The following is a 14,761-nucleotide window of genomic DNA, read 5'->3' as shown; positions in this document are numbered from 1 at the left end:
TTATATCAACTCACTGTTACACTTTTGATCCTTTAAAAACTTCTCTCGGGCATTATTTTTGTCCAACTCCTATGCAACCCTCACAGAATCTCCAACTGAGAAGCTATCTGCTTCCTTAAATGCTTTCTGCAACTCATCCACGTTAGCTTCCTCAATCTGGGACATAATTTCACTTAGCTCATTAGATTGTTCATCATCTAGCAATAGCTCTGTATCAACAAGCCTGGCTAACTTTGCTTTATCAGCTGACCTTTCCACCTGTGCAGCTTTTCTTCTCTTAGCAACACTAGCCGGTGAGAGGTACTTCAACTTGAATGATGATGATGGCTGCTGCCTGGCAGTCCGTCTTGCTGGACTTACATCAGATCTTCGCCTTTGGTATGCTAACAGAGCCAGAAGGCGTTTACATTGCTTGCACAACACTGCAAACTTTAGTTTCTCTTTCTTGCTGATGTTCTTAGCAAGTTGATGCCACAGCAGACAACTGTCAGAATCAATTCAATCGAATGGTTTGTCCCACGGCGAATTCCTTTGATGTGGTAACAAATAACGGCATGATATTCATCAAAATACATTTTCTTATTAAGCCCAGGGCAGAATTTGTGATCACTTTTCTTAGCAATAATATCACACACCTCAAATAACTCACGAATATTGTTTACTGTACCACTCTTAATTGAAACAAACAATACTTGAATATCATAGGTAAAGTGAAGCTCTGATGGGATAAACAGAATTCTTGCTACTGACATATAGACAGCTCCTGGTAACTGATACAAAAATTTTTGTGTGATATCCAGTGCTTCACCCTTCCCACAAATTGTCTTTGTAAAGGAAAGATCAGGATATCTTGTGCTTCCTTTATTAACAGCATTTTGCAATGTTAATGCATTCACTGGTGCTACTGACTGAACCACTGTTGGCTGGTTAACCACTGTTGTTGTGTGATTAGCCATTGTCGGTTTGCTAACAGTTGTTGGTTGATATGCTTGTTGGCTAACCATTGTGGTTATTAGGTGAGTTGCTGGGTGGAGCATTCCTGATCGATCAGCTATTGTTGGCATTGTTGGAATGTATGACTGAACCATTGCTGTCTGATTAACTGAACGTTGGCTAGGAGCTTGGTGGGACAATGGTACCATCGATTGGGCAGCTGGATGGGTAGTTGCTGACCGCGTAACTGTCACAGATGTTGGTTGAGTAATGAACTGTAACTTGGTTGCTGCTGATTGAAGAGTCGACTGGTTTGGTAGAATAAATGGAGGGGGCACTGCAGGCTGGTTAATTGTGGTAGATGGTCTATTAGTAGGCTGAATCAATGAAAGCTGATTAACCGCAGCTGCTGTTAGTTGAATAGCAGACTGGAGGATATGTGGTTGACGAAACATAGTTGTTGCTGACGGAATCGCTGATTGAAGCTTGGTTAGCCTGTCTGCTATGGCTTGTTCTGAGACGGCTGACTGAATGACTCCCTGGCTAACATTAACTACAGCTGTTGTCGTTGGCTGAATGACTTGCTGGCTAACTACAGCTGTTATTGCTGGCTGAATGGCTTGCTGGTTAACCTCAGCTGCTGCTGTCAGTTGAATGCCTTGCTGGTTAATTTGTGCTGCTGTTCCTGAATGAAGAACTGGCTCTGTATACGATGGACTGATTTGTTGATCTTGAGCCGATTCCTGAATGGGATGGCAGACACAGTGCTTTAACACTACTACAAAGGCGCATTCATGATACAACAAATGGAATCATATAAACAATATACGTAATGATGGCCGATACTTACCAGTACTGGAAATCTCAAATGCGCAACAGATGAATCTGAACTGGCCTGCCCCACAAATATACGACGTCTTTTGCTGTTGCACTGTAAATTATCAAGACCGTCACTCCGCCGCTTAGGAGTATCTGCCATAAGGGATCCGGGTCGCTACCACGTGCTATCTTCTTAAACGTGCCGTTTCGATAGGCGGGAGAATGACGAGACATCTCCTGTTACCGATGCACAATAGCAATATCGCTTTGCTGTCGGCAAAGTCCTTGTTACACAAAGGCCATCATCACTCATCAACAGTCCTGTCATTCGTGATCACGTGTTAATTGAATCCGAGAGTATACGATAGTTTACTGGTGATACTTATCTCTGTGGGATTGTACGTGGTATATTGAGCGTTAGACACTCTCCCCCCCTACAATATTATGAACTCTTGATAGTATGCTCCATACAATGATTTACACAGTAACTAGACTACTCCAAATATTGGTAGACATTGTGACTACAAATCACATGATCCCCAAGAGAGTGAATCATAATCACAACAAGTAGGTACATACTCTTAACAAGTACATTTTAATTTTCTTGAACTTTATGTGCCTAGCAACCAGACTGTATGGTATATTGATGTATCCACTATGTGTTACATCAAAGTATGGCTATGATTAGTGTGTGTGTTGTTCAGGTTCGGTTCTCACCCAGCTGATAGTGGACCTGTTAAGAGAAGTGTGAAATTAAAGAACACCAGTCCATGTGGTGAGTTAGTTTAGTATAAGTGTAGTGAGCACAAGCTACACTTATCCTTGTAGGGTCTCTCCTACATGCACACTGGTCACCATATTTTTGGTAGTGCTTATATTTGTACTTTTAGATGCAGTTAAATCTGACTGCTGGTATTTTTTAAATGTTTATTTTCATATACAGAGCTGACAGTGGACTGGGAGGTGTACAATAAAGTACCAGGGGATCAACAACTGATAGACCTCACTGTGGCTGTGGGTAAACCATTACCTGATGATATCACTGATGATGAGGAATCATGTGATGATGATCTCATACCTGATGATGTCATTAAAGGATCATGTGATCTGGTAAAGGTCATGATCAAGGCTCATGAAGGACTAACCTCGTCTCATCCTATCAGACTGATCAAATTGTAGGTGTCAAAGTTGATTGATTGTTATTGAGCTTGTTGATCACTCACAGGTCATCAAGGGACATTCAAGTGTCTCTGCTGATTGATTGATTGATTTATGATTTACCCTCTGGCAGTCAATGACTGCCATTCTCCCTTGCCAGAGCAGTACAAAATATACAAATACAGTATAGCTACGTAGCTAACAAGTACAAAACTAAACACACAGATACAAACATGTGCACAAGTTGAATATCTAAATGGTGGTCTAACGTTAACTAAGGCATAGATACTGCAGGGGCGGATTTAGGGAGGGGGATAAGGGGGCTTCCTTTTTAAGTTAGTACTTGGCCAATAAAACCCTAAATCCTCAATGTGTATCAAAAGCAGACTTATTCCAGGAACTATACATCACTATCAACACAAATTATGTCTATGTAACTATACCTATTGTTCAACTCTGTTACAGGAGAGTATAGCTTCTTTTTCTTCAAAAGTTCTTCAAGAAAAAGGTTTGATTGTGGGTTGCATTTCCATAGGTGCAAAAATTTAATTGTGGGTTTTGTTTTATACATTGTTTTCCACTATGGCTATAAGAGGTGATTCTTAATCAAAGTGTAGTTTGATTCAAAGTGTTACATTGTTTATCTGGTTACAGTCAGTATATAGCTACCAACTCAGCCATTTAGCAAAACTGTAGTCTTGGTAATTGACAGTCTGATAAAGCAGCTAAGCAATAACATATTTACCCACTTTTGTCTATGAATGTTAAATTTGTATCAATTACCTTCTGATATGACTTCATGTTGTGGATTATGGTGCAGGCAGCCTAAGGGGCCTTTGATCGGGGCCCCAGCCTGAAGGGGCCCCGATCAAGGGCCCCTTGAATACCTGTTTAAAAGATTGATATACTCTAATAGAGCAGTCAGATCTTGATATTCTAATAGAGCAGTCATAGTATCTGAAGGAGTAGTGTAACAAACTTATAAAATGGAGATATAGTTGGTGAGGTAGCTATTGTCATTGTGAGCATGTAATGATCTTTTATTTTATTTGGTCTTCAGTTACAGCTAGGCTGAAGTTGTGCATTGAGAGTGGAACCCTCCTTGCCCCTGGGGCCCCACTTTAACTCTTTGCCCTGGGCCTCTTAATTTCTCTTGGCAACCCTGCTAGCTAGATCGGTCTTCATAACCTGAAATAAGTTGACTATCACAACAGCAAATTAATTCAGAAAGCTCATCATCAACGTGCCAGTTTGAAATACAGGTGAAATTAGTTTTATCATATTGTTGTGAAAGCCTTTCCAAATCTGCTGTACAAACGTCAAACAGCTGAAAAACAATGTAGCTGGTCTATAGGTTACCAGGTATACTATAGTGAATTCCTTTGATTTAAAAGAGACATGACCTGTACTAATTATATATAACACGAACAAAAATTAAGACCAGCTTTGAGGCTTCGTCCGGAAAATTTGTGCAAGAAAATGTCATAGATAAACTATAAAACACATTATGAAGATACTTCTTAAGTGGTTTAAAATGGAGTACACTTCCTTATCATTGCATAGCAACATAATTATACAACTACAAAATATTTCATGAAGTTTAAATAATTCTGTATGTAACATTGCACCAAAGCTAAATAAATATTACTATATTCAAGCTGGTCACACAGTGCCTAGTTTTTAGAAGTAGCACAACATCAACTTGTTTTTAAAACATGTGGGCCTTGTTAGCCTGACCCTATTGTGATAGTATTGCATTTTCTTATACTAGTTAAAGCACCACTGTAAATGCGATGTAGAGTGCGGGCTCATCGCTCGAGACCATGCTCCAAGCTATTTTTTCCATATTGCATGAGCTAGGCAGAGCTTTAACTGGTTTATTGCACAAAAGTAGTGGCTGGCATGGGTAGTAAGTTTTCCCAGTGCACTATCCACACTACAAGAGTGTGATGATGCTAGGTTTCATTGATTTCAGCTGCTAGAGTGACATTAAATGGCCAAATACTTGTTCTTCAGTTTAGGCTTGGCTTCAAGCCCAAGATTAAATTTGTGAGTATGCTATAGACGAGTGGTTAGCTATTGTATTTAGCAAGTGAGTGTGAATTTATTAAGTGTATAATATAGGTCAAATATTGCAGCTATGTAGGTAGTACTGCTTAAGTACACCTGGCTGCACTTGTGAGCTGTATTTCCCACTGTGCTATATTTTCCCATACAGCAACGTTAAAACAGTAAACAATTTGACCAATGCTAGACAAATTATTGCATTGCTTTCACCAAACCACAAAAATGTTATGAAGCCATTCAACAATTATGACCTATTTTAAACACATAAAACAATTCCATTACCTAAATGCAAGTGAGCAAATAACCTGAAAGCCCTCATCATGTCACTGTCAAGTGACTGCTCTATTAGTGTTCAAAGAAACACAAGAGCATAGTCAACACTACAAGATATGCTAATTCACTTCCAGTTGCCTTCAAGTCCCAGGTGCTGCACCTTGGCTTCTAATGGATTTTTTTACAAGCATGTCTATAAAATGAGTGATTACACTTGAGACTTGGTTGCCTGCCGGAGACTGTTAGCCAGTAACAGACATAGCATATAATATATAAGTTGTATCATGTCCCTTGTAATTTGCACCCTAACCCTCACTTGGGTTTGGGTGTACACTGGATTATCACTTATCCAAACCTCAGTTATCTGAGCACCTTGATTATCTGAATGCCAAAAGTGACTGTTCTATTAGAGTATTTTGTCATTAGTGTACACTGTATTAGAGTAATTGACTGTTCTATTAGAGTAATTGAACACAGCTCTGCATAATGGCTTCAGTTAGCTATTTAATGCAAGAGTGATCAATGTATAGATCTCACTGTTTCTTGGCAGAAATCTTCATGTTTGGGATGTGTGTTGTGCTTTTGGAAAATAATGAATAATAACCGCCCGCATCAAATTTTCAAAAATCTGAGTGAGAAACTGGTAATTAAGTTTCATTAGCCTCAGGGCAGTATGACAAATTGAGGAGAAGATTGCAACTAAGCATCTCATCACAGGTAGACTCTAAGTACACTAAGTTTATTGAAAAATGTAGTGGATCACATGGGGTTAATTAGTATATCTATGGCTCACTGTGTGTGGTGTTAGTGTAAAATGTGTAGCTCAGAGGCTGAGGAATGTGAAAAGGTTGGGGGAGGAAGGTAGCTAGGTCTGGGCGTAAAACTAGGCTTGAATATTTGACACTCATATAGAGGCTGGAGTAGTACGTACTTGTTTATGTTTGTACTAGTGATTACAACAGTGTGCAATGGACACTTAACATAGCATGCCTCTTATAGGAGGGCCTGAAATTGTTGAAAAGTGGGTACCTTGAAATTGAAGTTGGTGACACTTTTTAAGTTGTAAATATTGTCAAGTAATTTAACTATCAGACATACATAGCTACGTATTTAATAATTATATAACTGCCAATTCAAAAATCATGCCACTATTTAATCATGTCATAGACTCATGATATCATGCTAGGTAATATTGGAATACTCTACCCCTCTCCCCTTAAAGTTGATGGCTTCAATCTCTCTATACTCCCCTCTGCTGCCACTGTCAACAAATGCACATGTCAAGAGTTTCTGGGAGGGGATGGGGATTCAAATTTGAAGTGAATTATCTTGGAAGGTTTGGGGTGATCTCCTGGAGGCACCTATGAATGCATACGCAAACTGAGCCCTAGTTGGTTACATTAAAGTTAGTGTGTATGCATCTTCCTAGCTGAAATGTACATACAGGATCTAAGCCTAAATAGAACTACTATTCTTCCTCTCCAGGTACGTAGCTACTGATGGCCAACCAACTTTAATGTTTAGTATTCCTGCTTCCTCCACGTCTGAGTGACTTTATTGGTTGGCAAAACTTTCTTCCAAATATAAACATTATTCTTGCTCCTTTCCCTGTTGATGGTCAAAGTAAATCCAGGTGTCTTTACTCTTGTACTCCAATAAGACATCACATACATACAAACATTCACAATGTAAATACATAAACTATTCAACAGTTTGTGCTAATTTGATGTATATATCACATGATCACTCAAGTTTTCTGTACCTGCTGTCTTGTAAATAGTTTTATGTGAATCTTTTGCCATTTACACCAAGAATCACGTACACAATTGATTATATTATGATATACTTAATAACCTATTGAAAAAATGCTTAATTCATTGTTAGTGGTATGTGATCCTCAGGAGTAGTGCAGTGCAGCACCAGTGTGCAAGTATAGCTACTGTAGAATTCCAGAGCTATAAGTTTGGTGTAACGTTTAACTTTAAAACATTCTGTTCATGGAAAAGGGAGGCTTCTGAGCCTTCAGAAACCCTTGACTATACATCCTTGCATTTAGAGTGCCAAATTTCACTGTGTGTAATGTGTACTGCGTTGTGTATGTTATATTAGAACTGTTTATAAAAGCTAGAGTATAGTCTCAGCACTTGACCTGCCAACAACCATTCTATGCATGCACTATAGGATTCATACATCTCCCATCCAGAACTACTGTACATTCATTCAACTTACATTGGTTCAATTATTAGGTTTCTGTGTGTGTATGTGCACTATGTAGAGTATAAAGTGTGTGTCCAGTGTACATGTGTGGTGTGATATTTAGTGTGTTCGCTAGACAGCAATAGCTGCAGCTGCTGGAGATTTCTTTGTGCATATTAATTTTGTGTCTGTGTGTGTGCATGCACGCATGTATACCCACATACATGCTGTAATGTGTGCTTATACTTGGGATCACACAAAGAAGGCTAAATCTGTGTAGCCTGAAATTTTGACACTAAAATTACTGAACACACAGTCCAGGTATCAGCTTGATCCTCTGGCAGTATTCGAAGAACCATACAGCTTGGATTCATAACTTAGTCTAGTTCTACGTACCTTAACTTTCACATGTAAGCATTTCACCAGGCAAGGTTGTTGTTGTTCTTGTATGTGGGTCACTAGTCCTTTACCTGGAGGATTGGAATGTGCTGACTCATAGCACCAGAGTATTGCAGAGGTGTCTGAACTGGTTCACAGCATAGGAATAAAGCTTTGCTCTATTTTGTGTATGTGTGTGTGTGTGTGCACATGTTTATGGAGAAAATTTGTTTTTTTTGGGGTTGAACCCTACAACTGAGGACGTGCCTATAAAGCACTATATTGCTTGGCTTGATTCCACTTGTGGTATTCAAACCACATATTAACAGAACACAGACAAGATGGCCACAGAGGTCTGGAAATGTAATACTGTTAAGACGAATACCACTGCCATGCCATGAGATGCAATTTTTAGCTTCACTTTTTTCACACTTTAATGTACTTATGCAACTAATATAATGGAGTTGCATGTATGACAATGATGTACCATAATTATCATTATTGTGTATGTTCATTATCATTGTTATTGTATGCATATACAGACAATGATATCTTCATTAACACACTGCAAGATAGCTATAGAAGATCAAAGGTGGTGGGAGATTGGTGGTACAATAGCCACTACCCAGAAGTGTCTACAGCTTCATATAAGCCCAATAAAATCCTTTCCACCTGGTAACGGATGTATATGTGAGGAATATAATGTTCTGTGACAGTAATGACACCTGTGTTATATTTATTTTGATAACGTATAGCTATAACTCTATAATATAGAGCTGGATATGACTTATCTGTACATTTGTAAATATGTAAGTCTAATATATTTAGAAAATTATTTGCTAGAATACCAACTGTGTTGTGTGGTGTATGTTAATTAATTATGACATCATACAACTATTAATAGGTGTATTTGTAAGGCTTTGTGTGTTTTTTGTGGTTGAAAAGTTAATTGACTGAGTTTCCACATTTGGAAACTGCTTGCTAACTACTTGTGGTATGAAGCATTCTAATACATAAGTTGATTAACTCAATAACCATTTGTGGTTGTGTACACAAAGTTTGCAACTTTGGACTCAATTTTTGTAAACTGCATTTCTACACATGAAGTGGGCTAATTGAGAAACTGTTGGAAACTGACATCGTTCTTGCTGTGTCTATTAGTGTTTCAAACAAACACGAGAGCATAGTCAACACTACAAGATATGCTAATTCACTTCAGGTCACCTTCAAGTCCCAGGTGCTACACCATGGTTTCTAATTGATTTTTTCATAGGCATGTCTATAAAATGAGTGATTACCCTTGAGACTTGGTTGCCTGCCAGAGGCTGTTAGCCAGTAATAGACATAGTACATAATATATCAGTTGTATCATGTCCCTTGTGATTTGCACCCTTACCCTCTCTGGGTGTACAGTGGATTCTCACTTATTCAAACCTCATGATCTGAGCACCGTGATTATCCGAATGCCAAAAGTGACTGTTCTATTAGAGTATTTTGTCATTAGTGTACACTGTATTAGAGTAATTGACTGTTCTATTACAGTAATTGAACATAGCTCTGTCATGGCTTCAGTTATCCGAACAATTGTCACTTATCTGATGACTAACTATAAGAACAAAAGTGTTCAGATAACTGAGGAGTACTCTACATGCGACATGTTTGTAACTTTATATTTTTGGCAAAAAAATCTAGAACTGTACGAGCCAATGCTAAAAATTGAAATCTTAAGCAACACTCTTAATGCTATAGATAACAATGTGGATCTGACTTAACACATTGTAAAATGTCTTGGCTTACATTCTGAAATATTCAGAGCTGCAACATTGAGATCCTGTCACTCCCAACATCATTTTAATTCTACACGTGTCCCCTGAAATGGGATATCATATGTTGCATGTATGGCATGTGATACTGACATGTGCAGTTTACTAACCTGTTGCTTAAGATTTGTAGTGTATTCTTTTAGGGATAGGTATTATCTATAGTAATACATGCTTATTCACCTACAGTGTTTGCCACACCGTACAGTTGAACCATTCGAGATGAACACTGGTGAGGGAACTAAGTGGTCAGGGGAAGTGTTTATTGTCAACCCAACCTGTTCTACCACTTATCCACATCACTCTTCTATTATAACAGTGATGTTCACTCCTCAATGTAAGTAGTAACAGGTAAAATGATTTGTGATTACCGTATGCGTATCAATTTTCAAGGTATGTAATTTTTGTGGGTTAATAATTCTCAGGGTTTTCGCAGTTTTATTTTCAAGGATCACTGGTTTTTGACCTAGGCTATCTATTATAAAGCATTGAACCAATCCTATTATTGTTAATGTTCAAGGATGAAAATTTTTCGGATAACGAAGCAACTACGAAATCAACAAAAATTTTCATGTTTTCATGTTTAGTGGCTTGCTATAAGAACAGGTCGCAGTTTTGAAAACATTTGAAGAAATTAACAGCATTGAGAATAGCTTAAAACCATAAATTTGCACTATAAAGTTTGCGATTTGATCATTAAATGTATTTTAGGTGTCAAATGCACCCATATGGGTGATTTTCCAAAATTTGGTCGCAATGCTTATGTGTAATTTTGTGCTGCCAAATTAATGCTGCGTAAAGTTCTTACTGCAAGCTTAGAAGTCTAAATTTTACAAAGGGATTCCTGAAACCATAGGAAACCCCTTCCCTACACCCCTACACTCATGAGTCCTTTTTATAAAACTTTTTAAAAGAATAAGTCACTCACTAGAGTTCCTATGGATACAAATACAAAGAGAAAATGTCCTGACCACTTGGCAAACTCCTGTAAGCATTCAATCGTTGATTGGATTGTTGCAGGTTCGAAGCTTCCTAGGTCAGATCAAGGATTTTTCTCCTTTCTGTAAATTTTTAAACACACCTATAATAACATCTTTAAACAGCTATAGGGAACCTTTAGTATTTTTGCTGTAAAGCATTAATAAATACTCTAATAGATCAGTCATGTATACTCTAATAGAGCAGTCACATTTACTCTAATAGAACATTCTCACAATATAAAAGGTTGTTGGTGAGTGTTTGTTTTGGAGTTTACGGCTAACAATATTTTCAGACGAAACATTATAACTTGAAGGTGATACAAATGAGCATGACCTTACACTGCTATTTTTTGTATAGCAGACATACTGTAGGACTCCTGTATTTTATCACTTGAGCATAGAATGAATCTATCTGTATAAAAACAATGTTTAGATTGTATATAAGTCATTCCATTTGTATCAGTGTATTCATGATCCCTATATTTACCACTGTGCCAAAAAATTATGTTTCCTGACGTTTCATGCATAACAAATTGTGACAATTCCTTGAGTCAGAAATACCCGAATGTGTGTAATTCCTGAATTAAAGAAAATGTACATAGAATTGTGTAAGGAATTGTCACAATTAATTAGTCTTTTGGCAAGAGTTCATAATATAATGTATTTATTATATTTATATTATGAACTCTTGCTTTTGGTAATTATATGCATGAATGTACCTAATTCCTTTCAGGAAATGTGCATGTGCATGACAAACTTATACATTTCCTGAAAATTTCATTGTTAAACGTTGCAGGACTATGGAATGAACAGGAGAGGGCTCAGTGGCATAGCTACTTACCACCAGGGCCGCCCACAGGGGGGGGGCAACTGGGGAATTTTGCCCCGGGCCCCAGCCTGAAAGGGGCCCCAGGAGGCCCCATGAAGGGCCCCCTGAATACCTGTTTAAAAGATCGATATACTCTAATAAAGCAGTCAGATCTAAATACTCTAATAGAGCAGTCACAGTATTCTTCAGAGGAGCAGTGTAGCAAGCTTATAGATAAGGAGATATGGTTGGTGCTGGGTAGTTATTGTCATTGCCAGCAGGTTGTGACCTTTTTTTTTTTTTTTTTTTTGGTCTTCACCTTACAACTTGGGTGAAGGGCCCCACTTTAACTCTTTGCCCTGGGCCCCTTAATTTCTCTGGGCGGCCCTGCTTACCACTAAGGCAACCAAGGCAGCTAAGGAGAACTAGATCAATGTATATTACTCTAATAGAGCAGTAACTGCCAGTAAGATACTTAGATAGAGCAGCCACAATACCCCTTGGTGTTGTGTTACCTAGCCTATTAAAGGTGTAATAGTGTGTATATATCTTAATATACAGTAGAATCATCATAAGCTATAAGCTACTGTAGTTGTATAAATAGCTAAGCATAAGGATTCAGTAGTTAGATAGATCTTGTGTAACCTATTACAGGCATTGATTTCCAATTGCACTGATAGTTAAAACTTCAGTTAGCACTATATATAGCAGCACAGTGTAGACTATTTTAGAGGCTCAGTGACTTGAAGTGTATACAAGGATATGGGAAAATATGATTTCCATAACTCAAATGAAAAGAAGCTTGAAACACTAGAGTCCCATTACATTTTACCTATAGGCTCTGTCAAGTGTCATAGAAGATTATAGTATGGAAAGCATCTAAATCTCTTAACCAAACATGTTTCAGTAGTGAGTATAAATGGATTGCATATGACTACTCACTCCATGTAGCTTGCTAGATAGAGTGTATGAAGCAATATGTATGTATTGTGCCCTATTCTCAGGTCCTGATAAAATTGATGAGCCGGTCAAGACACCATTGTATTTATGGACAGTGACATTGCAGAAGTTTAAGAAGCACTCATAAAGTGATGGACATAAACATGCATCTGAATGTCTTGGCTGACAATTTCATTAAAATAGCTAATGACATCACAGTAGCAAGATGTTGATGAACAGCTTAACACAACAGTTGCCATATAATTAAGTTTAAGCCAATTAAAACTTTACCAAACCAACTTGTTCTGTGAACAACACATAGGCGGTGGAGATGGGGGGGCATGGCCCCCCACTTTTATGGGACACTGTTTGCAAGAAAAGATCGAGATACTCTAATAGAACAGTTAGGATCTGGATACTCTAATAGAGCAGTCACAGTATTCAGAGATGCAGTGTAGCAAGTTACTTAGCTACGTATGTGTAGTTATAAATAAGGAGATATAATTGGTGGAAAACAGCTATTGTCAGCAGGCTGTGACCTTTTTTTTTTTGGTCTTCAATTTACAGCTGGCCTGGCCCCCTCACTCTTTGACCTGCTCCACCACCCCTGGGACAACAAAGTATTCTTTAAAGATATCAGATGATAATAGTGACATCATCAGTAATTAGATCTGAGCTGTGTATAATAACTAATGTGTAGTAGATTTTAAACATTAAGTTTTGGTTTTATCAGTTGCATAATGAGTATAATCTAGTAAAGGACATTGATGTATTAGAAAAGATACAAAGAAGGGCCACTAAGTTGATGCCATCTGTCTCTACACTACTTTATGAAGCTAGACTAGAATATTTTGATTTGTACTCACTTTATTTTGTAGTACAACAAGAGGAGACCTAATTGAGGTGTTTAATGTTCTATCGAAGTGTGCCAAAAGATATTTTTTATATTACAACAAGATAGTGTCACCATGCAGGGGTCACCATTAAACCAAGAATTAACAGAAACATTGGTCAACACTTTTCAGCTTTGGAATGACCAACAATGGAATGACTTACCTGATCTGGCAAAAATTCAAAAGCTTTCATTAAACTAATACAGGAGGAAAACTGGATACGGACATAGTCAGAGGCCTTTAGCCTATTAATCATTTTGTATTTAATGTCTATTAAATAGAATGGAAAATGAAGGACCATGTGTATTTTATTTGCATCTTCATAAGAGGTTTGTATGCTGTATCTTGTCTCATAAAGCCAATATTAAATGCTTACTAAGTGATAAAATTCATTGCCATAGCATATTGGTATAAAATGTTATGAGTCAAGGAAGTTCGAAAAAGTAGGCAAAAATCACATGTCCACATGCCCTGTTTTCACAAGACCAGTCACATATATCTGCTACATGATAAAAGTATCTTCTTTTGCACATTATAGAAATTCCTACTAGACCTGCACTAGTGATCTAGTAGTTAAAGGAATTGCACTGTTTGCAGAGTTCCACTGCTTCCGCAGTTAAGTGGTCAGCAGAGCAGATTATACGTAACTAGCTTTTGTTCATCTGACATGTCTCAGATCAAAGTCACAGTTGATCTGGCATGTGCTGAAATTGTATAAGGCCAAGCAAACTTGATTACTTGTTTCTCATTCACAAAAATTCGGATTTCCATGCAGGAGGGAGGTAATTTTTCATTATTCACTATTAAAGAAAATACTCCAAATCAAACTGTATGATACTATAAAGGTTAGCTAAAGCCATTAAGAACTAATACTTACATTTTACCACCGTTTCCGAGGTTTAAGCAACATTTGCTGTGCTGTAAAATGATAGCCAGCCTTCTTAGCATCCAAATACATGTGCATGCACATGATTGATAACAGCAATAATGAAATTAGAAGTGGGTGGGTAAAAAGGGATACAAGCAGGGATGAGAAACAATTAATCAAGTTTGCCTGGTCTAATGAAGAACATGCAGCATGCATGAGCATACCAAGGTGGGAATGTATGCTTCAGGAAAAAGTTTAGGTTGTAAATGCATAGAGATTGCAAATTATAAGTATTTTGCTACTCAAAATTCCTTCAGCCTTCATGCACTGCATCACTGTTAACCCCTGCACATATGTAGCTATAATGAGTAATAATAATAATTGTGACCAGGCCTGTGAAAATAGGGCATGTGGGCACACAAAATTTGACTACTTTTTCAACCTTTCATGTGTCACAACTTTTTCGTTAGTTAAGCTATGGCCATGCAATGTTTACCAGGTATTACAAATTTAATTGGCATTATAATGCTAGTTACAGAATGTAGATATTCCATCCTAGTACTGAGATATAACCCATAATGTGATAGGATGTAGTGTGTGCCCACATTCCCTATCCAGTCACAATTTGT

At 37.7% G+C, this 14,761-nt stretch overlaps 1 protein-coding gene across 1 annotated transcript in view; it reads left to right on the top strand.

Annotated features, from left to right (window-relative positions):
* LOC136246437 (pleckstrin homology domain-containing family G member 1-like) overlaps nt 1-14,761 on the top strand; it is a 356,327-nt gene that overhangs the window by 76,275 nt on the left and 265,291 nt on the right. The gene's annotated exons all lie outside the window — the stretch shown is intronic.

This window comes from Dysidea avara, chromosome 2 (assembly GCF_963678975.1).
Source record: "Dysidea avara chromosome 2, odDysAvar1.4, whole genome shotgun sequence".
Classification (NCBI taxonomy): Eukaryota; Metazoa; Porifera; class Demospongiae; order Dictyoceratida; family Dysideidae; genus Dysidea; species Dysidea avara.
This window is presented reverse-complemented; position numbering and strand designations above follow the sequence as displayed.